The following is a 25526-nucleotide window of genomic DNA, read 5'->3' on the forward strand; positions in this document are numbered from 1 at the left end:
ATTATTAGCATCAGCATTGTTTGCAAATGGAAATGCAGAAGGACACGTCTAAAAAATCAAAACCAGGAGCACTTCGTTCACTGCTGGGGAACCTGTGGCTCTCCAGATGTTGTTGGTCTCCCAACTCTCCTTAATCCCAACCCACACGGAGCAGTCAAGAAGTTGGTAGCCGTAGTAAAATGTCTAGAGGGTCACAGCTTCCTCACCCTTGAGCTAAATTGCACATGAAAGGTAAGCAAAGTCTTTGGGGAGTGTTATGTGCAGGTTACAGTTTGCGCCAAAGTTACAATTTGTGATGAGCAGCCAAGAGCAGAAGACAGCAGGGCTAGGCAGTTGGTCATTTACCAAATAGTAACCCATTATTATATGAGAATAATCATTTTCGCAAATATGCTATATATATATATAATGAGATAAGAATTTTATCTCTCTACTGCTGTGGCTTTCCAAGGTTTCAGGCAGGGGGCATCCTCAGCTCTATCTGAAGATGCCTGGAATGGAACCTTGTTCTTTCTGCTTGCAAAGCAGACATTCTACGCAAAGAGTTCTGCCTTCCCCCCGCCACAGATAGGTTCATTAGAACAGAGGTTTGGCAGGAACCTCAAAGGGCTGTGATGTGGGGAGGCAGACCAGGAACTTGTCTCGGGGATCAAGGTGCTGCTCACGGCCATGCAAAGGGCGTCCTCCAGTTGATGGGAGAGTGGTCATTCTATCACCAAACTATGCCCTAACAAGTTATGGAGGTACTGCACACACAATTGGGAAGCTTCTTGTTGTTTTAAATCAGCCACCTGGTTCAGGATATCATGATACAAATAAGATATGGTAAGTCAGTTGATAGTTTCCTTTAGGGATTAACTTTCAATTCCAAAGGAAATATGCAGGCTAGCAGGCCCGAACAGACTCCTGATGTAAGCATTGATTCTGCCTTTATCCTGTTTCAATTCAGGAAACATACCAATCTTCAGCATTTAATAGGTTTTCAGGGAGCTGTTGGTTTTAAATCAGAGGAGGATCAAGGATATGGCTTGCAATGCTTATTCTGGAGGAACACAGAGAAATGAAATGTCATGTAACTAAACGAAGCGCTGCAGATCTTTGTAGGACAATTCATATACAGTCTTCGCAGCACACAATTAGATTTCATATAAATGGCTACGGGCAAACAAGGGATGCTCTGTCTTCTCAATCTAGTGACACAGATGGAAGAGTTGTTTTGTGTTCTCCGATCAAGCAACACCAGCAAGCAGAGGCAGCAGCAGCAGCTAACAACAGCATTGGCATTTGTGGGGTATCTTTTTTTTATTTTAATGGTGCTGTCTCTGGACTCACAAGCTCGCTTAGATTTGTTGTGCTTCAGTGAATGCAGGTCAGGGAGCCATGTGAAATGTGCTCCCAATCTGTTTGTGACAACGGTAAATTTCAAAAACAAAGGTGGTGAGGAGGGAATCAAGAACATCTTGCACAGTCAGTAAGACCCAGCTCAGGAAACCAAATTTTACAGCTGCTTTTTGTGGCCATGGTTTGTTTTCATCATCAGAGAATAAGAGGAGCTTTCTGGATCAGGCCAGTGTCCCATCTAGTCCAGCATCCTGTTCTCACAGTGGCCAGCCAGATGCCTGTGGGAAACCTGCAGGCCGAATTTGGGCACAAGAGTGATCTCCCCTTCTGTGGTGTCCAGCAACAGGTATTCAGAAGCACAGCGGCTTCCAATTGTGGAGGCAGATCATAGCCATCATGGCTAGTAGTCATTGATATCCCTCTGTTCCATGAATGTGTCTAATTCTCTTTTTGAGGTAGGCAGGGTCAGAGGTAGAAGTGGGTGAAGCAACAGATGTGGCTCTTATCTTTGTGCCATAGGTGGCATTCCAGCCATGCAAAAGTCTGAGGTGTTTGCATGTGTACACACACAGAGGCAGAGAGAGATCTCCTTCATCCATGCAGGCAATAGACACAATCACAGTTTGAAGACAAAGTCCATCTAGGGAAAAGCACCCAAGGGTGTCATGGAGCAGGCCCCCAGATCCAAGGTTCGCTGCCTTGCTATATCTGTTCCACATGGACAGCTGGTTGTGTGGTGGCGCTGCCAGCTACATTGTTAAGTTGCAGACATATTAGAATTTGGGGCTTAATTGTGTGACCAGTGGCAGTGGCGTAGCGTGGGTTGTCAGCACCCGGGGCAAAGCAAGTAATTTGCGCCCCCTAACCCGTGGATTTCTGCCCCCTAACCCGTGGATTTGTGCCCCCTAACCCTAACCACCAGATGTTGCGCCCGGTGCAAGGTTCAATTCCAGGCATCTTAATTGTGTGACCAGTGGTTATGGAATGCCATATCCCCATGAGATACGACTGTCAGTTGCACAACTTTAAGCAGCTACCGCATGGCTGAGGGTTTTTTGAGAACATCCATACTTCAGGAATAAATAGATCAGCTCCAGGCTAACAGTGTAATACCATAAAGAGTGGCTATGCTACAAAATAAACAGCCTGTGGAAAATAGATTTTTCTAACATCCTTCAGTTATATTAATCAATAGCAACAGTAAGTACACCATTTTCAGATATAATCATTTTCAAGATGACAGCATCCCTTTAAGTCAGCAGCACTTGCTTAAAGAAAAGAGCTGTGTATGTTTGAATCCAAGAGCACATTTGCACATACTGCAGCTCTAAAATATTTAAATGACCATCGCTCGATCTTTGCAATTAGTTCCTGTTATCTGTCACATTACAGGATGCAGCCTGTTAAGTCATTCCGCTTCTCAATTATAGCCTTAGATTAAACTCTTGGTCTTCTCACCCGCAGACATTTAGCAACTAGAGAGGCCAATAAATAAATAAATATCTAGTTATTTCTAATTGGGATAGGAGGCAGTACATCTGGGCACTCCCCTGATCTCTGTTGCTCTACAGCCCAGAGCAGCATCTAATGGGCTTACGTTGGATTTTGGTTGAATGTTAGGAAATTGCTAGATGATAAGGACATCAGAAGCTTCCTTACACTAACTCAAACCATTGGTCCATCTAGCTCAGTGATGTCACATGCACTATGTGCAGGCATGTATGGATGTTGCAAGTCCGTGTTGTAGTGGCCAGTGGTAGCTGCTCCTCTTCTTCCTCCTCTCCACAGCCAGCAAGGACCGCTTTCTGTGGAGAGAGGCTCTGCCTCTGTGTCTGAGCCCCACTCCCCGAAAAGGGTGCCTTGCTGGCAGTGGCAGAGAGCAGACGGGGTATGGCTGGCATGCATCCTGGGGGGCGTGGCACCCACCGAGGGGGGAGCAGCCATGATGGCACCCCACCGAGATCGTGGTGCTAGGGGTGGTGCACTCCCCCGCTCCCCTCTTCCTCCGCCAGTGCTCACCGGCTGGCTGCGGAGGGCAGAGTTGAAATGCTTCTCTCTTGGAAGCAGCACCACTGCTGCCTGCTGGCTTTTCTCATTGACTTTGTGGGTGCCCAGCCCACACACTTATATTGTTGTGGGTGTCCAAGCACCCACGGCCCCCAGAAGTTGGCTTCTATGCTGGGGAATGAAACTGGGACCTTCGACATGCAAAGCAGATGCTCTACCACTGAGCTGTAGGCTCTCCCCAAAGAGCAGCTTCATCATCATTTTATTTGTATGCCGCCTCTCCATCGTTAACACAAGGTGGCTTACAAAATAAAGGTATTTAGATCATTATAAACTTTGCAAAATTATTTATAAACATTAAGCAAAACACTTCAAAAAGTACACAACCAAACTGAACAATTCCCACATAAACCATAAGATCTAAAACTAAAGATACACAAATAACAACAACAGCAGCAACAACCCTCCCTAAACAATACCCCAGCCCAACAGTCTGTTCTGCAGCTGCAGCTTTTGTAGCTGGAGTCAGTCATCGCCCCTCCCTCCCAGCCCATGTGGGAAAAGGCCTGCAAGGAAGGGAGCAGGTACCCCAGGACTCACAGCCAATATTGTCTCCATCTTTTCAGTTTGACAACTGACCCAAATATTTAGAACGGTGGTGGTGGGTATCACTTCAACCAGGGACTGCACAACCATCGCTTGGGGGTGCTTTAAGTCTGGCTCTACTACATCAAGCAGTTGGATTAGATACAGTGGTACCTCGCAAGACGAATGCCTCGCAAGACAAAAAACTCGCTAGACGAAAGGGTTTTTTGTTTTTTGAGCTGCTTCGCAAGACGAATTTCCCTATGGGCTTGCTTCGCAAGACGGAAACGTCTTGCAAGTTTGTTTCCTTTCTCTTAACACCGTTAATACAGTTGCGACTTGACTTCGAGGAGCAACTCATAGAACGCGGTGTGGTAGCCTTTTTTGAGGTTTTTAAAGACTTTGGTGATTTTTGAAGCTTTTCCAAAACTTTCCTGACACCATGCTTCGCAAGACGAAAAAAATCACAAGATGACAAAACTTGCGGAATGAATTAATTTCATCTTGTGAGGCACCACTGTAGTCTACAAGGATCCCTCTGACTGAATTTATGATCCTCAGCTGTCTTAAGGACTCTTGTTTTCTGTCTATTCACATTCACTTTCCTCCCTTTTACTCTATTCCTCCTGCACCCATTTATTCAGCACACCTGGCTTAGAACACTCAGTGTGTTGCATTTTCTTTTTGACCATCACTGTATCTTACCTCTCCTTCCATAGGATATTGTGTGAGAGAGTTAATTCTATGGGGATAAGCCATAACCTAGCTGTGGAGCTCAGGATTTGCATGCAGAAGATCCCAGATTTAATTCCCAGCAGCTCCAATTGTAGAGAGGAGCTGGTGTGTCTTCCCATTGGCATTCATCCAATAGTGGTGCATGTGCTGAGCTGGAGCTGTCTTCCATTCTAACACAAGTATCCTTGCTGCTTTTCTGAACAGGTCTGGGCTGGAGCAGTGGCAAGATCTGGCCACATGGTCACAAAGGCATGAACAACACTGCTAAGCCAGAGCTGCTGATGTTGCAACCACAGGTCCCAAACCTCATTACTGCCCTACCCCAGTCCTGTCCAGGCAATCATCAGCACCACCATTGTGGGGAAAGTGGCTCTGCCCAACCTCATGGGCCACTACTGCTGCTATTCTTTCCCCTGTTCCAGTAAAACAAGTTAGCAATGCCAAAATCATCATCTAGAGAAGGAGCCATAGCTCAGCTGATGAACATCTGCTTTACATATAAATGGCCCTAGTTTCAGTCCCTGGCTTCTCCTATTTTAAAATGATTTAGTATTAGTTGATTACCCTCTGACTAGAGTGCTTCTGCTACCCAGAGTAGGCACCATTGGGCTAGAACAGCCTTCCCCAAACTTGTGCCCTCCAGATGTGTTGGACCCTGACTCCCATGACCATTAGCAATGCTGCATGTGGCAGATGGGGGTTGTATTTCAAAAGATTCGGAGGGCACCAGGTTGAAGAAATATGGGCTGGGTGGATGGCCAAATTGTCTAGCATAGTATAAACAAATCCCATTCCAGAATCCCAGCAGTTTATCCAATGCTAGTCAGAGCCTGTCTCACCCCTCTGTGACATTGGGGAAGATCAGACAATCACTCCAGGTGCTTCACCACCAGCAAAAGCAAATTGGTGCATTCTCAGTAGAAATAAATGCAATGCAGTATCTACTGAAGCAATAGTGTAGACTTTTAAAAAATTAAAATGGTGGAGAAATTGTTTCCTTCCATTTTATATAGGTAGACACACTTTGGAATTCAAGAGGTAATTCCATATCCTTATTGTTAGTTTTAAATTAGAAATGACCAGACATTTCATTCTCCTTTGGATCCACTTGCAATGCAATTATGGTGCTATTTTCAAACCAAAGAAATGGAAGAACATTCTTGGGTCACCTTTTTATTTATGAAATGTAATAGCAGGAGATGGTAAAAACAACATAATTCTCTTGGAAAGCTCAGTTCAGTAAAGCTTGTTTCACCTTAAGGCTTAGCTCATAAAAGCTTGTTCAGTTTGGAGGAGCTGAAATCATGCCAAGCCTTTCAGGCTTGCTTAGAAATGCAGGCTCTATAAACTCAAACCTCCTGGTTAGATTTAGTAGATATCATCTGCCTCAAAGCCCCTGTATTCTGCGTTTCTTCCTGCCACATTATTTCTAAACTATGGCATTGCTGGAAAGATCCCAGAAGCTTTCTGAAAATGGTTGGGCTTGCCTGGGACAAATGAGAGAGAGCACGGAGAGGTTGCTAGATAATTTCAGAGGCTTGCAGCCTTCTAGAAGTGGAGGAAATTGTAATGGAAAAAAGGCATATCTATTTTCATTGGTAAAGATTATAACTAAATGTGGACAGAGAAATAGGTTGCTGCATTGCCTTATCCAGCATTCCTTTTCTTAGCTCTGAACTTTATGGCAGACAATAGGCTCATGGTCAATACTCTTTCAGGGCCATTGGTTATTCCAGCCCTTTGGAATGTCTTTCACTCACCATATGCCTCTGGAGGTGCTAAAGGAAGCCATTTTGAAGTGTTCAGTCTTGGCAGAAAGACCAAGGATGAATCTGAGTTTGTGAGAAAGACTGAATTTAAAATCTACCATCTTTGTGGTTGCATAATCTTTATTCAATGCATGAAGTGTTATTCTAAGTGGGTAGGTATGCTAGAGTATTTAATACCCCAAGTAAAGAAAGGAGAAAGGTAAATATTTGTGCTTTGTTTTCTTTTACAAAGAGAGGTCAAAACAATGTGTATGAGTGAAGTGGGGGGGGAGAAGGAGAAGCGAAAGAAAGGAAGAAAGGAAGGAAGGAAGGAAGGAAGGAAGGAAGGAAGGAAGGAAGGAAGAAAGAAAGATTCAGCCAATAATATTTTGAGAGTATTAACTGCTGTGTGTATAATCTATCTATATGGGAAGAATGGCAACAGAGGAAGAATAATCACCTGTTGGATTGCATTGCTTAGATGGCATCTCTGAGCACAGCTTTGAGCTGGCTGGTTTGAAGAAACAGCAAGGAGCTGTAAAGTTTGCTGGTGTTTCAAGACTAAAGACTAGTATTTCAGTACTGCTTATTCCAACCCTCCAGCATTTTGAAACTGAAAATAGAGACATGCATGTAACACTCTGATTCTGAGCCCAAAGATTACTACAGGAAACCCTCTCCCTTCCAAACACACACACTATTACACATTGCACTATTTATCTATTGCTAGAAGCTCTGCATTATTTATCTATTGGATTTTTTTAGCGTGCAACACACTGCAATCATTTAAAAGGGAAGGGAATGCTTGTTTTCGGTGCTAAAGATATACCTGAAGTGGGAACACACACACAATTGCCCTATAATCAGGGGCGGAGGAAGGGGGTTAAGGTAGTGGCGGTCTGCCCTGGGTGTCACCACTGAGGGGGGGGTGACAAAATGCAGGGTGGCGCTCACCGCGAGGCCTGCAGCACACCTCACCCACGCATCTCTCCTGGGAGAGACACAGTGGCTTGGGCGCGCATAGGCTCCAAGTTCTCAAATGGTCCGCCCGCCACTTCCCCCTCAGCTGTAGTGGGAGGAGGCAGGTAGACCCCTGGGAGGCCCCATGGAGCGTCCTGCCCTGGCTCGCTCCACCCCAGGCATAGGGCACACATGCCGCCCCAGACGCCCAATCGGCTTGCTCCACCGCTGCCTATAGTACGTTATCAATGCTTCTAAATGTATCCCAATGGCTGCAGGGCGTGGAATGGCAGGTTAGTGCTTTGCACAGTGCCCTAGTGTTCATGTGATCAAGAAGGGCAATTTAACCCTATTATCTCTGCTATGGTGCTGATTGCAAAGTGCCCCAAATAAACCCAATAGGGAATTACCACCTGGTGCAAACATCACCTTCAGAGAAACATTTTTTGTTAGAAGAACAGCAGGAGAAGAAAGCTATAACTTTTTTAAAAATACTGGTCTTCAAAAATATGTCAGGGAGCAGTGCATCATATGTAAAACCACAATACAAAACACGAAGAAAAATATTATAAAACAATAAATGAAAAATTAACAAGAATTGGCATAATGCATGGGTACAGCAATGGGGCACCCTACTGATGTTGTTTGTTGTATTGGCTGAGGCTGCTGGGAGTTGGGAGTCCAACAGAATCTGGAGGGCAGCCCATTGGTGACTCCTGCCCTGATACATCTTAAAATGCCACAAAAGCTCCAGTTGTAGCAGATACAACAAAACATTCAAATAAGAGCCATGGGAACCAAATAAGGTTTAAACCCCTCCTTTAAATCCTGAACTGGTTAGAGCCAGCCATAGAGAAGGAGCCATCATGGAGGATCCACATCTGCTGTGATACCAATATTTGTCATAACCCTCTGATATATTATTTGCATTTAAAAAAACAACACTAATCTTCATATCAAATGCGAGTTTGTGTTTAACACAATATCTACTTTGATTTTTACCCTAAAATCCAGACTGTACCTGGCAAATTAGGACAGTTTGAGAGAATGCTGCATGGGACACAGTCCCCTCAACTTGCCAAGTTATTTTTTAAAAAACAGCTATAAGAGAAACCAGAACTTTCTCATCACAATAAAACTAACAGTGCAATCTTAAGCGTGTCTACTAATAACTAAGCTCTATTAAATTCAATGGGGCTTACTTCTAGGAAAGTGGGGTTAGGATTGCAACCTAAGCCTGTAAAATGGTGTTCTTAGTCATCTTCTTGTTTGGCGGGAAAGGAAGCATAAAATAGTGTTGGGTGTCTCTCTCTCCCCCCCCCATTTCTTCTTAATCACACCTCTTTCCACTCCAGGGAGCACCCCATCCAAGCACTCTCATCCATATAAATCGAAGAGGGAGGAAAACAAACAACCACAAAAAGGTGCATACACAACAAAACAAATCTTGTTCTTACCCACTAAATTATATTTGAAAAACTGACTGCAGTCCTCCTCCATTTCTTTCATACACCATTACGCTGTCAAGAATCATAAATGCCCACTTCTAAGTGCACTGTACATTTGTGACAGCAAGATGCCTAGAAGGGATTTCAATTATTTCAACCAAAAGAAGGACGACTGAACAAAATGTACAAATCTTGTGAGTGCCACATTGGGAAACTATTTGAGCATAGGTAAAACTGCACATCCCAAACACACATCCCTCTCTTCGGAATTGTCTACTGAGTGTGTGAATAAGAACATTGTTGGATCAAGCTAAAGGCCTGTCTAGTCCAGCATTGTATTCTCTCAGTGGCCTATCTGAAACCCACAAGGAGGAGATGAGTGGGCTGGATTGTTGCTGGACTAGATTGGGTGGAGCTCCCTGCTTGGCCAGGAAATCGATTAGGTGACTACGGGCCATTTATTTCCTCACTCTCAGCTAAAGCTACTGTACTACAGTTACAGGATTCTTGTGAGGGTTAAAGGGGATAAATCATGCACATCTTGAAGGCAGGATGCACAATAAATGCATGAATCTCTTATATAGATTAAAATTTATCATTTGCTTATATTTTGTTTTTATTTCATGATGAACTTCAAAGCAAATACACGTAATTATTTCATCCAGGACCTAGCCTTGATTTGGACCTGCTTAGCTTCAGCAAATTGCCAGCTAACCAAATGTTTGTTGCCAAACCATTAAAGAAAAGGTAAAATATGAAGCAATACAAAATAACAGCCTCAGTAGAACCAATTCTTAATACCTCAGGGTGACAAGTTAGAAACAATCATACACACTCTGAGACAAACTGCAACATTCAGATACATTGTACCTATTTAGTAATATATTTATTTGACCTATTCTGTGCTACGTGAGATGCCTTTAGAGCAGACAGGGAGGACCTGTGGCTCTCCAGATGTTGTTGGACTTCCATCAGCCCCAACCAGCATGGCCAATGGTCAAGGATGAAAAGAGCTGGAGTTCTAAAGGAACAGGAGATTCCATTGGTTCCCTATCACTGCAGTAGACCGGGCACCAGGAATTTGCCCATGTGTGCTTGGAACACATTATACTGTTCTTTGGCTGTCAATTTGAAAGACACAGCAGGCAGTTTTTCAATTTCTCTAAAAAGCAGTGAGAGAGAAGGCTAACTAAAGTTCAATGTTCTTATGTATATCTTCACTAATACACAAATGCAAATAGCAAATCTTGGACTCTTGCTGGATTTGTGATTATCTGCAGACTTCGGGCACCCAGGCCCATGGATGGATTATGCTGATCTGTACATGTAGCACTTTCATCCAGGACAGATATTATCAAGATTTTGCATTTTACTTAACTGTAGTGGAAAAGTCTGTCTAAAGTCTTGTTAAGTGCTTGTTATCTTTTAAAAAAGAGAGTTTGACCCTAGTAAGGAAAGCTAGACAAGGGAATTTATATATGTGGTCTTTTGGTTTTATTCTTACTTGAATAAAAAAGGGGAAATGAAGGGAATTGACAGGTGAGCGAAGTACAGTTTCCTGAAACTATGGGCACATCTCTACCAGACATCCAAAGCATTATTCTACCACTTTAACAGTCATGGCTTCTCTTGCCCCCCTCCCCCAAGAATACTAGGAACTGTGGTTTGTTAAAAGTGCTGAGGTGTTAGGAGACCCTCTTCGCCTCACACAGCTGCAATTCCCAGAGTTCCCTGGGAAGAGAAACCTGATTTTTAAACCACTCAGGAAATTGTTATTCTGTCAGGGCAATAAGGGCTTCCTAACCATTCTTAACACTCTGAACAATCAACAGTCCTCAAAATGCTTTTGGGGTGAGCTATGACTATTAACGCGGGTGGCGCTGTGGGCTAAAGCCTCAGCGCCTAGGGCTTGCCGATCGAAAGGTCGGCGGTTCGAATCCCCGCGGCGGGGTGCGCTCCCGCTGCTCGGTCCCAGCGCCTGCCCACCTAGCAGTTCGAAAGCACCCCCGGGGGCAAGTAGATAAATAGGTACCGCTTACCAGCGGGAAGGTAAACGGCGTTCCGTGTGCGGCTCTGGCTCGCCAGAGCAGCGTTGTCACGCTGGCCACGTGACCCGGAAGTGTCTCCGGACAGCGCTGGCCCCCGGCCTATAGATGTGAGATGGGCGCACAAACCCCAGAGTCTGTCAAGACTGGCCCGTTCGGGCAGGGGTACCTTTACCTTTACCTTTATGACTATTAAAAATGGCATGATGGTGCTTTAAATGTTTAGTGCAGATGGGGCCTAAGATAATAACAAGCCTGGATAATGAGGAATTGTTTTTGCCTCATGCCCAACGGAAGACCATGCTGTCACCAGGAAGATTTCTGTGGGGGAAGTCTTCCCTAACTGGGGAGCCACCTTGAACAGGCTCATTCTCAATGGTGCTGCTGATGCCTATACTTTCAGTCTGATCCACCAGAACTCTTACTATGTTCTTATAAAAAGGGGGGCTGATGATCTGCACTTGCTCGGTTTCCACATTTTATTTTTATTAGCAACTTATTTCTTCATAGCATTAACAGATGCCAATCATGCTAGACATTGAGGTTTGGAGAAAACATCTACCTTTCATATGATAAGATGAGGTAGGCATAACAGAAAAGGGAAGGTTCATCTCATTGAGACCCACAGGGAAAATTCAGCACCATATATAATAAATGTAAACCTTGCACTCTTTAACACTTTGATTATAGTCTGCGCACACAATGTATTTTTAAAAACCCACTCTGCTGCTTTTTAAAACATTGAAGGGGAAATTATGCAAATGTTAACACATTAGATTGATTAGGTGGGGATGAAACCTTTTCTACTTTATTTTATATTTTAAGAGAAGAGTCACAATTACAATGATTGAGAAAGTGGGATGTTAATGAAGCATGCTATTGCTAATCAATGCTAATCAATGCTTCCCCCTCGGGTGCTGGTGGGGGCTCAGCCCAGTCACCCTCAAGGCTAACCATTCACCCCACTACACATCTCTTGATACAGTGTATTTAGGAATCTCTAAATACTCTTATAATGATAATAATTTCTGCTTAAGTCAACTGTAGTTGACAAATGGAAACTAGAGCTGAAGAAAGGCCTCCCAGAATTCTCCATGGGCAGTGAAGTTGAAGCTGAGGGGGGATCATTCTGGATATTCTTGGGAGGTAACATTCTGAGCTCTCATTCTTCGGTCCCAGCTCCTGCCCACCTAGCAGTTCAAAAGCACGTCAAAGTGCAAGTAGATGAATAGGTACCAGGAAGGTAAACGGCGTTTCCGTGTGCTGCTCTGGTTCATCAGAAGCGGCTTAGTCATGCTGGCCACATGACCTGGAAGCTGTCTGAGGACAAATGCCATCTCCCTCAGCCTATAGAGCGAGACAAGCACGCAACCCCAGAGTTGTCCGCAACTGGACCTAACAGTCAGAGGTACCTTTACCTTTACCTAACATTCTCCAACAGCCTTTCTCTGGAAAGTGTCTTCTCAGGAATTCTGTTCATTTAATGCTGGTAATGGATGGTACAGAAATTCAGATCAGTTCATATTTAAAGGTGAATCTACCCAATTCACACTTTCCAAAAAAATATGCAAACTGAACACAGCCATCCTTTGAAATACACCCTTCTCTTTTTGCTCCCCAGCCAAGTATTGTTTACAAAAATGCATATACTCAGGTAGCTGGAAGAGGAAGGGGAATGGAATGCAGTAGTCTCTGGAAGGGTATGGCTGGCTAGAAGCACTCAACACTGCAATGTTTTATTGAAGGTCCCACTTGTAAGAATAACATCACATTTACATAGCACACTACAAAACCTTATGCCTGTTATTTTATCACTAACACAGTGATAAAGTCAGAAGTTCACTACTTCCTTGATTCCTTCATGCCTTTCCAAAGTCCCATCTTTTTGCCATAAAAAATTCCTCAAACCCCCATTCCCATTTTACTTCTGCATTCCATAACAAATAACAGTTTGAATCATAGTAATTCTACCATATCTCTCTCTCTCTCTCTCTCTCTCTCTCTCTCTCACACACACACACACACACACACACTTATTTTACATGAAGCCTTCTTAATAACAGAAATCTGGCCCATTGGTCTCAGTGTAGAGATAAATGAGTGCAGGTGGAGACAGCCTAATGAGTTCATTTATGCCGAGTATGCTCTTACTTTGTTTTCATTTCCAGAGAGCCATTTTTTACTGCACAGAGTAACATTTATATTCTATGACCAATAGCATACCTCCTGCAACTTCCGATGTCTAGTCCATGCTGAGATATATAAACACAAGACCCCAGGTGTCCTCTGTAAAGCAACCCCACTAAGTGCACTTGTGTGTGTGTGTGTGTGTGTGTGTGTGTGCGTGCGTGTGTGCGTGTGCTTGACAGGCATGGATCAGGAAAAAAAAGAAAAATTACCTTTCCTCATTCCAAGAAACAACACCTCAGTTCCATATAAGTTACATGGCGTTAGGAAGAGAGGGGTGAAATGGTAGAAAACCAGTGGGGACAGGGAGGTGAAGACTGAGATCTTATCTGGACAAATAGCTTCCTCCAACCAAACTAACCCCCTACCAAAAAACCCCATATTTCTTCTTCCTATATATAAAACACACAGAGTGATATCCAACTCAGTCAGTCTGAAAGCCACAGTCGTTTCCTGGGACCACATGCCACGGGTGGGCAGGACTAGAGGGGAAAGTGGGAGTAGGAACTAGTGTACATTTTACTTTTGTACAGAAGACAAGTTTGCATTCCCACACCCCTATATATTTCATCCTGACAAGCAAGAGGCATTGTTAAGAGTTCAAGGCAATATCAGACTTCAGGGGCACATTCCAGCCAGGCAAAACCACTCCAGAATGCAAAGCAAGATCAGTGAGTGGGGTGGTCTTAGGAGAGTTTCAAGGGCCAGAAAGATATGCAGGGCCACACACGGTCCCTGGGCCTGAGGTTCCTCACCCATTCATTAAGTCATTCTCATAAAAGATACATTATTACTTCAGATCACTGATCTCAGTGGGTCTACTATGAGCATTACTAACGTTTGAAATACGGGTTGGGGCCAAGCTGTTGCAGGTGTTTGAAATACAAGATGGTCTGAAAACCTCCATGGAAGGAACAATTACAGGTTTCCTTTTCAACCTCCAGCAAAGCAGCTTTCAAAGTTCTGGCCATAGTAAAAGGCCTCTGTCTCACTTTTTTGTATGTATCCTTATTCGCATTTCTACTATCTAGTTGATTATTTCCAGCAAGCCTCATTTCTGGTCCAATTTGATCGGAAAATTAAACTTCTATTAGTGCAATTTCTCATATACGCAAGTGTGCAGATTGGATGTTTAATAACATCCATTTCAAAAATCTATTTTGGTGTAAAACGTAGTCCTATACATGGAGGAGGTAGGGCAGCGATATTATTTGAGCTCAACCCAGCTACTATGGCTCGATCAGATTTGCCTGTACCTTGGTGCAGCTATTAAATTAACTAGAAATTCTAGAGAGGTAGCCATGTTCTTAACTAGAATAAATCTGATTAAATTAAGTAGAATAATTCTAATTATGATTAGAATATGGAAGAATTCAGTATCACTTTTGCTTTTCTTAAAAAATGCCTAATTCCTGAAATACACTGCTTCATCTCTTTAAGGTTCTCTTCTCCTGTGCTTAATGGCAGGGGAGAACTATTATATCTATATAATTGGACTTTCCAGGCATGCAGGTATATACAATACATTAAGCTGCCAAGGTGGCAGAGTAGAATTACTTGCAAAATGCATAAAGGCTTTGAGCTGTGGGGCTGACTATACATATTTGAAACTTGAAGCCGATCTCCCTAGCCCTTTTATAACTGGCATTATTATTTTTTATTATTTTTATTTTTAATCCTATATTTTGGAACTATTCCAGGTCCTATCTCTTTCCTCTACCCTTGGATTTTAAAACTAGGTAGCAATCTTGCTGCGGGAAACAGAGGAGGCACTAGGAAATCGCAGGCAAGGTAGCCCTATCTGGTCCTTGGGACTGTCCCTGAACAAGCCCTCTCCCCAGGTCCCACCACTCACTGGCCCTGCTCTGTGTCCTGCTGGAGTATTTTTTCCTCCTGGTATGTGTCCTTAAACTCTGAAAACACCTATTGCTTGCCTTATTGGAGTGGGCTTATAGACACTTCTGTGCAGCCAGTGAGAGCTCCATCCATCATTCCAACCACTTTCCCCTTAGGTTCTGCCCACAATGGGAATGTGGCCCTGGAAAGGTTCCCTATAAAGAAATGTGGCCCTCTGTCTGGGAAAAAAATCTCCCCACCACTGGTGAAGTGGATGCCTTATAAGAGTGGGCCTCAAGTCAGGGACTCTGGATGCTGAACTGCAATTCTTACAGCCCAAAGAATAGACTCCGCCTAGCCTAGAAACTGGCCCTGTGTCTGTAATCAGACCTAGGGTTACTTTACAAGGGGCAGCTTCTGTTGGAATGGCTGTGGAGTTGAATTCCAGTCTAAAGAGAAAAGCTTCTAAGAAGGGATAGTAGGAACTAAAGTTTCCTATCAAAAGTTTGCAGCTGACCAGGAGACTATGGTGAGCTATACTGATTCCCCATCCCCCATTACAGTTATTTGTGAATATCTATACAGGGCTTTTTTTAGCCGGATCTCACAGAAACTAAGTTCTAGCATCTCTCTTGTGCAGTGTTTTTTTCTGTGGGGTTGCAGGGGTATGCATACCTCTAAACATTCTGTGAATCTTTGCAGTTGTCCATTTATTGCATTTATTTTTCCCAATTTGAACTATAAAATGGTGATTTTCTTGAGTTAAAATGAGAGTACCCCTAAACATTTTTAAAAGAAAAAAAGCACTGCTCTTGTGGGCACCATTGCCATTATAAGAGAACAAGGGAGGTGAGGAATTCATGATTAGTTCAGGTACCTCTCCCCCCCCCCCCCGCTTACAAATATAGCACTGTCTATCAATCTTGTTAGCATATGCACATTTGATGCAAAACATTATCTTCTTGGCAATGAGCAAGAGGTCATCCTACACAGATCACAGAGCCTCCTTCAATCACAAAATGGAATAAAGTTCTAGAACATTAGCCCACATGTTTGCTAGGCAACTTATTTATAATAATCCATATTGCTCATTTCGTTTTTCTCACTGCCCTCTTGACAAAGCCAGCCCTCTGGTCCACCAAAGCTTCTGCCACAATGAATGGGTTTGAATCTGCAAAACTGTATCTCTATCCTGCCATACATCTGTTCATATTTCAGGCATGGTGACATGTGGCCCAGTGTGCAAATGGACTCCCAACACTGAGCATTTTGTGTCTATGGACCGCAATAAAGCTGTGTGTGTGTGTAACTCCCAACATAAAGCACTGCCTTTGAGTTGATGTTGGGTGACCTGAAAACTGTGTCTGTGATGTTTGGTCTGTGACACAGTTAAAGCACACACCTCACCGGTTGACGTTGCATTGAGCCATTAAGTGTACAGAGTGAATAAGTCAGCATTTCAAGCAGCCCAACCAAGGAAGTGTGGCCAGTGAAAGACTTTAGCCCGCTTCTGAATTGCATTGTTGTGCCAAGAAGAAGAAAACAGGGATCCCTCACAGTGATACTTCATCACAGATCTGACCTCACTGTCGTCCACCCCCACCACCCCCATTTCTTTACAGGGCCCACTCCCTACATTTGCAACAAACTGGGAGGAGGGCTCTTAGCTCAGTGGTAGAGCACCTGCTCTGCATCTAGGAAGTCCCAGCTTCTCCACTAGATTACTTAATCTTTCCTGCTATAATCCATACACACAGAGATTTTTTGATACTGAAGCCCAGGATCCCTCCCAGAACAATTAAGTATTTTGATAAACCCTTCTGCAGGAGTTGAAAGAAGCTGCATTTCACTCCTTGGAGAATGTGAGGTGACTAAATCAGCATTTACTTAAGTTGCACTCCTTTCCCCCAGCTAAATCCTGTTGATTGTATCCCATACAGTTCTTTATCACGGGGCAGCCACCATTAGAGAGTATGTTTTATTGCCGGCTCAACCCCTACACCAAATTCTTTCAGCTTACTTGAGATGCTGAATTTCTTAGTTGGAAGTGTGTATGTGTTGTGGGGAGATTGTTCAGAGTATCTTTACTGCTCCAGTTTGTAAATAGCTCAACATTTGCAGTGTACATTCAATGGGCTCCAAGATGGTGGGACCCAAATCATATGTAAGTCCCATTGTCTGTATGTGTCAAAACATAGGAAAGGTTGTGGGCTGACTCGGTCACAGACTGAGTTCCATAAACTCCTGCAGTTCTACCCCTGGGCTACTGCCATTCTCCATTACCTGGTCCTTTTAAAACTGGAAATGTCAGGGTCTGAACCCTGTGACCACCTTGCAGGCAAAGCATGTGCTCTGTCACTGAGCTATTGTCCCTCCTCTAGGCAATTTCTCCCTGGCCAATAAAACCTGGTCTCAGTTATATCACTAATGCAGGGACTCTGGCCTGGGCTGTAGCATGGAGGATAGCCTCACAGCTTGCCACGCTTGGGGAGATGCTTTCTCTGCAGGAGAGAAAACGATTGAAGGTATTTGTGGGGCTGATGCCTACTTCTTCGTTCTTCAGAGAATCCGGGGTGACAGAATTCCAGAAGTTTGCAGAGAACTGGTAGCATGCGGCTGAAGGTAACACTAGAAAGACCGACTAGAAAGATGTTAATCCTGACAAACTGCCTGAGCATTAGCCTGAACCACAGAGAGATTGAATTCCGTCTCCCCTGAGAGGGCAAGCAATGCCGGTGGTAACAAAACAGCTTTTCACAGTGGCCTAAAAAGCAGATGGGCCACAAGCAAGGACATACAGAAGAGCACCAGCGCCCTCTAGTGCACACAAGGCCCGGCTCTTAGGGAAACAAATTGCTAAATATAGACAGGGCTACAGATTCCCTGCTAATACCGCCTGAAGGCATGGGGGGTCTAGGTCTAGCAATACCTTCCAAAAACACAAGGCCCTTTATTAAAAGCAACTATGGTAGGATTCATAAACAAAGCAGGCACAGTAAAAAATAGATTTAGAAGTGCTTTTAACCCTTGGTGTACATGGAAGTAAAACGTGTTGGTTTTTTTGCTATGCTTTCTGGAGATTAGCTTTCAAGGGACAATATCCTTGATGAAATCATGAGGACTCTGTCACTCTCACAGTGCAATCTTATGCATGCCTGCTCAGAAACTAGCCCCATAGATAGAACTCCCAGTGTACATAGGATTGCAGCTTCTGACAATTTTTAGGCTTCTGTATTTCCGTTGTCATTTACAGCCTGACCACTATGCATGTTTGTTTGTTTGTTTGAATGAACTAGACGCTACCCTTTGTGCAAGCCAGAGGACAGTTTACAACAAAATGAAATCACATAAAACAAATCACATGTTCACCCAGAAGTTAGTTCCACTGAGCTTGGTGGGACTTACTTTCCAGAACATTACTTAGGATTGTAGCCTTAACAGAGTTTGATGTTTAAATTTGGGATATTTTGCCCCACCGATAGACACACTCATCCATTTCATTTTAATTTGGCTATGGCACTCCAGTATTGATCAACTAATCCATAGTTTTATTGCAGCCTAAAAATCCTATGGGGGTTTGTCTCACTCAGGAATCAATGGGCATCCAAAGGAATTGTTCACTGAGCCTGGAAATGAAAAGTAAAAGAAGATCAAACAGTGGGATTTTTAAAGCTCGGTGGTATAAACACCAGAGAGGCCGTGTGAAGTGTGAATTAACAGCAGTACATAGGCATCTGATTTGACACCAAACTGGCTGTTGTTCTTTTTCTTAAATGACAAAGAACCAATGACATTTATTTAGGTGAAAACATGATTTTCTTTGTCAAGTGCCCCACATACAATTTGTTTAATTGTTTTGAAAATAGAAGACAATGGGTTTTTGTTTTTTGTTTCTTAAAAAACACCTGAATTCTTAGCATTTCCAGAAACTAAAATTCGTTTCATTGTCTTTTCTTTTGTTTTTATTTAAATGTGTTTCTTTTTAATAAATAAATAAAAGAAATCTGCACATCCTTTGCAATTTCACAAAATCTTGTTGCTGAGTTACAAAGTTCCTCTTTCTGCAAGATCCATATTCGACAATGAGTGGAACTGTTTTACAAGAATGGGGCGGGGGCGGGAATCCTCTCCATTTAATTTATCTTATTTGATCAAATTGCATTTGTTTGTAAGAGTGCAGTCCTATGTATATTTGATCAGAAGTAATTGCCGTTGGATTCGATGGGCCTTATTTCTCAGGGAAGCGTGTATAAAAATGCAGCCTAAGTTGCCTGGGCTCTAAACACGATTCATTAGCGAGGAAGTAGCCCCTCCTATTAGGCTGATGTTAATCATGCTTTGTCAGACAAATGGGGGGAAATACATGGTATTATCAGGTGAAGAAGAAAAAAATCCCAAGATCCACCATCCTCTGTCACCATTCTATATGCATCCCATCTTCCATATATAATTCCACAACATAAATCATTGCACTTTGTCAGATTATCTGTCCACAGACCTCACCCCACCCACCAGTGAGAGATCAACTATCAACACTGCAAAGGGAATTTCTTTGCTTCGCTCTTGACAGAGCTTATTGTAATAGTTCCTATGCTAATGAACTCACCCAAATGTGCAAACTTTGTGCATTTCTTTTCTGCAAAGTCAGAACTGACAAGAAGCCTATAAATAGCACATCCCTATCACCCTTTTCCTCTGGTTGCATTATCAGAGGATTGGGTTTTAAATATAAATTATATAAAGCAGAACTGCAACAAGGAAACATCCATCATACGGGTTTTCTTGGGGGCATAGAGGTCTTTGTTTGGTGTTTTTTTAAGCCTGCAGACTGAAATTCTTCCTTCTCTAACTTTATTTGTTCTCAAGAAGCAGCAAGGCAAAATGTTTTCAAACTGTGGTCAATTTTACATTTCCTGGGGTGCAGCACCTTTTAAAATGTGCTGAAACAGCCTTCTGAGGTTGGAAACAAAAGAAGAACTCTTCCAGGCATTAAGGTCTACTTTACTGCCTTACCATGAAATGTGCTGATGCAATGCTACGGAACCGTGGCGTGCAAGCAAACAGCTCTTATCATCATCACCATCATATTCTGAAGCTTGAAATAATCCTAAAAGTGACATAATTTGCATCTGAAATCCCAAAAGATGGCAGTCACCAAGGCAAACTTCGGCTTAATTGTTGCAGAGAACTTGCTTTGTTGACAAATCTTAACTGAATCTGAGAAGAGGCCAAGTGTTTCAGATCTACCTCCTAATGAGCATTGCATGTTTTCCAAACTCTGACGAAACAGCTTCTAAACCAGAGAAGTGGATACATGAAGCGGGGAAAATACGTACACAAAAAGCCAAGGAAGAAATCCCTCTCCTGCTCATGGCTCAGCCTACCTGAGTAGGTCTATTGCAGCCTTATTACTTTGCAGTTTCATTATTAAGCCATTAAAATTATTTGATTCCTTAACAGTGGGTCAATGGCCCGTGAAATTCTTATTGTGTCATCAAAATGAATCAACAGGAATCATGTGTTTCCTAGCTGAACTATGAGCCACGGGGATGTGAAAGAGAAAGAAGAAAAACACCACTTAGTTCTCCTTTCCCAAATTAAAGGTTGCTGTTTCGCCTGAACTACTGACCTGCATTTTGCTAAAGGGATTCCTTTGTCCTCACAGAGCAAAGAGCTCAGTCACATCACTGAGACCTGCCCTTTCTATTTTATTTTGCAAAAGCAACTGTACCAAATACATATAATAAAGGATATCCCCCCATTCCTTGCTCTGTGCCAACTTGGCACCTCTCTGCTTGGGTACTGGCCCAATAAATATTTAAAGGCACTGATGATAAATGGGCATCACTCCAGAAAGGTAAAGTTGCTTGCCTGGTGATGTCAGATTGTAAGATGGGCTCTGGGGAGGATTCCACAGGAAGAGGGTTCTTATTCAAAAAGTGACCGTTATGTAGATGGACTGGCAGCCTCAAAGCCTGATTTATTTCACCTTCCCTGGGGCTGAGATTACCTATACATCAGCCAAAGAGCATAACGGTTTTCCAGTCAAGCCACATCACCACTCTCTCGCTCCCTCTCCACGGGTACCTTGTGAAGGCTGCTGCAAGATGCGAGCGGTTGGCCAAACAAACAACGACAAAAACTCTCTCTGGTAACAACCATGCATCTTCTGAAAGGGAATCTCTGGGATAATGTTTTGAAAGGGGTCTCCTTCCCCACAATTCTTCTATACACACACACACACACACACACAGAGTCGACTGCTTTCCGCCGCGCCGCCCGCCCCCCCCCCAACAAAAAACACCGCCGAAGGCTCCAGAAGTAACCCAGAGTTAATCACAGTTCCTATCGATCCACTTTATCTCCCCCCCCGCAAAAAAAGAACATTTGCCAATGCATGCGATAGAGCGATATTTGTAAAGAATTTGCAAAGACACGAGAGACGTTTGCACAAAACATAACGAGAGAGATAAAACCTCGAAGATTTGAGGCTGGGGTGCTGTCTAGATTTGAGGGAGAGGAGAACCCGTGAGACTCCTGAAGCCGTTTCTTGTGCAATGTCCCCCTGCCCGCAGAGCCTCGATTTGTACTGATCTGATTGCCTCAAATTGATGCTCAGCAAGCCAGCTATGGCATTTTGCTCTGGGGTAGCCAGCTGCGCTGTTGGGCTGCTCCGGAGGTTCTGCTTGGGGGAAAAACAACAACACCCATATGGCTCTATCTCCACGCACTTTCACAGCCAGCTAGAGATAAGAGGAACCCAAACAATCCAGAGATCTTGCCTGTCTAGGTGTCTGATCTGCGTGCATAATTTCTTTCTCTCTCTCTCTCCCCCCCCCCACTCCCCGCCGCCAGCTACAAACCAACGATCAGCCCTCCAAGCTTCGCCTTTGGCTTCAGGTCAGTTTCCAGCCACCCCCGGGCTTCCAAATCCTTTCCTTGCCCCCCCTCCCCGCGCCGCCCCTGCAATCTCAGATGCTTCGATGGCAGAGGAAACTCTGCGCCCCCATCAAACCCCCTCTTTCCAGCAGCTTCCACTTTGCAGATCTTCACCCTACCCTCAGCCCTTTCCTGATAACCTCCCCCCCAAAAAAAAAAAAATCTCCATGGATGCAGCAAAGAGCATCGCTCCAATTAAGAATATAAGAAGCCCCCCCCCCAAAAAAAAATTAATCTAGGACAGGCGGAGGCAGGCGGAGAGTCAGCTCTTACCTGCGAGTCCGGCTGCCTGCTTCTCCCTGGGTCACCTCTGGCAAGAGGAAAGCGAGCCGAGGCAAGTCCCATTCACAACTAGAGGCGCAGGAGGAGCAGCGGCAGCAGCAGCATCCCCAGCCAATTCCACTCCACTGGCAACGGCGGCTGAATGAGGCTTCGAGCTAGTGGAAGGAATTAGAAACAGGAGAGAGTGAGTGAGTGAGAGAGAGAGACAGAGAGGAGGGAGGCAAAGGGGGAGGGAGGGGAGAGAGCAGGGAGGGGGAAGGAGGGAGGGTGGAGGCAGGCAGGATGAAGAAGAGGAAAAGCTAGAGGCTCTGACTTGTCCTCTTTTGGCAGAAAGGGACGGCAAGGCCTCAGATCTTTCCCTTTCCATGGGGCTTCCCTAAAAAGCCAGTGCAGGCTCTGGGAAAAGGCATTCTTTGCATTTGGGGAAATGCTCACTCTTTAGGAACATGGGACGCTTTATGTACCCAGTCAGAGCACTGGTGCATCTGGTTGAGGAATGGTCTGTGTACTGACTGCCAAGCGGCTCTCTGGGGTTATTGGCAGGAGAGATTCTCAGCCTTACCTACAGACCCTGGGGATTGGACATCAGACCTTCTGCTTGCTGAGCAGATGCTCTGCCACAGAGCAGTGGAGAAGCAGGAGTGGATCAGGATATCTTCAGCCACACAACAAAGCGGGAGCGGAGGCCCTGCTCATTTTTCTTTTCTCCTCCTTTTTGGGAAGCCTCCTTTTCTCTATCCTAACCCCAGATGCACAAAGGATGGAGGTGGTGTTTCCACTGGGTCAGGCATGTGCAATCTGTGCACGTTCAGAAGCAACTCCGACTCTAGCCAACCTGCAAATAGCCACCTTCACAATGCATGAGATGGACCATTTAATTCAGTGATATAGTGTGCATGCATGGTAGGCAGAAGATTCAAGGCTCAATGTCTCAGATCTCAAAGCAGGGGTGAAAAAGACCCCCAACTGAAACTCTGTAAAGTCGCTTCCAGTCCATGCAGACTAGGAATGAGAACCTGTGGCCCACCAAATACTGCTGGGGTAATAAAACTCACATCATCCCTCACCATTGGTCTGACCATTGACCATTGGGTTGGGGGTTTTAGTGTCCCACAACACCTGAAGAGCTGAGGGTTTCCTATCTCTCATGTACACAAACCTTGAGTTATGACAAATGGTCTGACTTGGATGGCATTATCATATGTTTCTAGTCTCCTGCTTTCTTGGAAAAGGGACAGGATGGACTCTCCAATGCATGCAGATGAATCTTCATTGGGGTGATGGCTAGCATGGAGGAGTCACCTCTTCCAGAATATTAAGTATGGGAACCAATGCATGTTCCATGACACTGTTGCTATGACTCCGCACCCCCACCCCCCAAAAAGAACACACCCACATGCTAAATGTCGACTGGCAGTTTAGCAACCATCCTCCATCTTCACACGGGATGAAGTAGAAATTTTTTAAAAAGGAAAAGCCAGGATAGTGCAGTGTTTTCTTTTCCAGAAGGCTGCGGGCACAATATTGCTTACTCCAGTTCCAGTGTGGTCCCACCACTAGGGTTTGATGTTGAGTACACAGGATGCTAGCCACAGACCGTAGTATTCCTTGAGAAATGTTCCTGTTTGATGCCCTTTTCCTCAAACCAGCTCCCATTTTCTGATTAGGAAACAGAAGCTGCAGTGAAGCAGAGGTGTGTACATTTCAGGCAGCCATTGCACATGCGCTGATGACAATGTATGCACTGATGACAATTTAAATCTGGTAATTGGGTGAAGACATCTCTCTCCTCTTTCTGGTATGAATAGCACCATTAAAAAATTTGCTTGAAACATTGCAGTGGCGTTGCAGGGGGGGCACAACTTAATGTATTTCAAGCCACTAATGTGTACATAATTTTATTTTTCTAAGAAGTTTTTTCTTTCATAAGTGACACACAGACATCACTTTTAAAGTGCTGAGAACTAAGAAACAGACTGATATCTTGAGACAGACTGAATTAAAATGAAGAAGCATTTACCCATACCATTCATCTTCCTGGTAGAACTCAACAACAGAGCAGATATGCCACCAGGCACTGCTGATCATGTAGTTGGGTTCCAAGTTATTTGCATATAATGTCTGAGAATATCCTTGTCAGAACACAGGTGAAAGGGGTTGTGATATAGACACATGGGCGGGGGGCGGGGAGGTTGCAGTTTGTTGACTCTGCTAAAACAGTTCCTTGTATTCTCCCTTTAACACTCCATTCAAAAATACAAATCTCCTGTTCACATACATATGATCAGACACTCTTATCACAAAATGTCCCTTCTGATTTAGATAAGAAACCAAAAAAAGAAAAGGCAAAGATCCTAAGGAACCTTAGGAGCCAAGGCCACTAGCAACAGCCCCTTGTTCCACTCTAATGAGAGGGGGAGTCCTGGAACAGCAGGGCAGCTGAGTAAGTTGAACCAGTGGGATAAGGCATCCTGAGCTGATAAATGATGTGTTGTTAGCAACATTTCAAATAAACTAATTTGCTGGTGGCACAATCTCTTCCCCTGTCATTCAGAAGTACATAGCATCAAGTTCAACAGGGCTTACTCCCAGGAAAATGGCTAATAGAATTGTTGCCGGAGTTTGTATTTCAGGATTTCTTCCCAGAGTTTGGAGTGAACAAGAGAACAAAGAATGGAATACTGTGGCAGAACACTACAAACAATAAAGCAAGGGAGAAAGAAAGTAGAGGGAGAATTTACTGAAGCACAGCATTGCATCCAAAAGCAAACAAACCTGATTGCACCCTCACATACAATCATCCTAAGATTGCTTTTTTCGCAGAGCTGTGGCCATGTCAGCAGGGACAAGAAGATACAGATAGAATTGAAGGCACTTAAAGGTTCTGCAAGCACAATTTATTTCTAGAATTAATTTCAATCTCACTTAGTTAATTCAAAATTTTGTTGACCAGACTGCCTTGGCAGGAGAGAAACACTCCTTTGTTAGAGGCTTTAAAGCAGAAAATGAATGGCCATCTATTAGGGATGCTATAGATTTCTTGCGTCAGGAGTGGGTTGGACTAGATGACCTGTGAGGTGCCCCCCAGCTCCTATGATTCTTTGAAATTAGGGTGGAATGCAGGGTGTCAACACACAGTGGGATGTTGGACTGATTCTCCTGTACAAATCTGCTCAAGCCTTGTGATCAGCTGTGGAGGCCCTGTATATAGTTCCACGTGTAAGATCAGCAATATTGGTGTGGGCATGAGAGACCAATGGTGGCTTCAGTATCTGTGGAATTCACTCCCCAGTTATTTGTGTAGGAACAGACTTTATAATGGGTCTTTAAAAAACACTGGTGTCAGGTTGCACTTTTTTTGTTAAGGATTTATAGCGTTGCTGATCTTGAAACTATTTTAAGTTATTTTAGTT

The 25526-nt window shown here is 43.9% G+C and overlaps 1 protein-coding gene across 2 annotated transcripts in view; it reads right to left on the reverse strand.

Annotated features, from left to right (window-relative positions):
- Positions 1-22306, reverse strand: part of CDH11 (cadherin 11) — a 105067-nt gene extending 82761 nt beyond the window's left edge. For both annotated transcript variants that reach the window (XM_082232300.1, XM_082232299.1), the window contains exon 1: positions 22105-22306. The gene's annotated coding sequence lies outside the window, so the exon portion shown is untranslated. The remainder of the gene's footprint in view (positions 1-22104) is intronic.
- Between the last annotated feature and the right edge of the window lie 3220 nt (positions 22307-25526).

Source organism: Podarcis vaucheri, assembly GCF_965113315.1.
Source record: "Podarcis vaucheri genome assembly, chromosome: 7".
Taxonomy (NCBI): Eukaryota; Metazoa; Chordata; class Lepidosauria; order Squamata; family Lacertidae; genus Podarcis; species Podarcis vaucheri.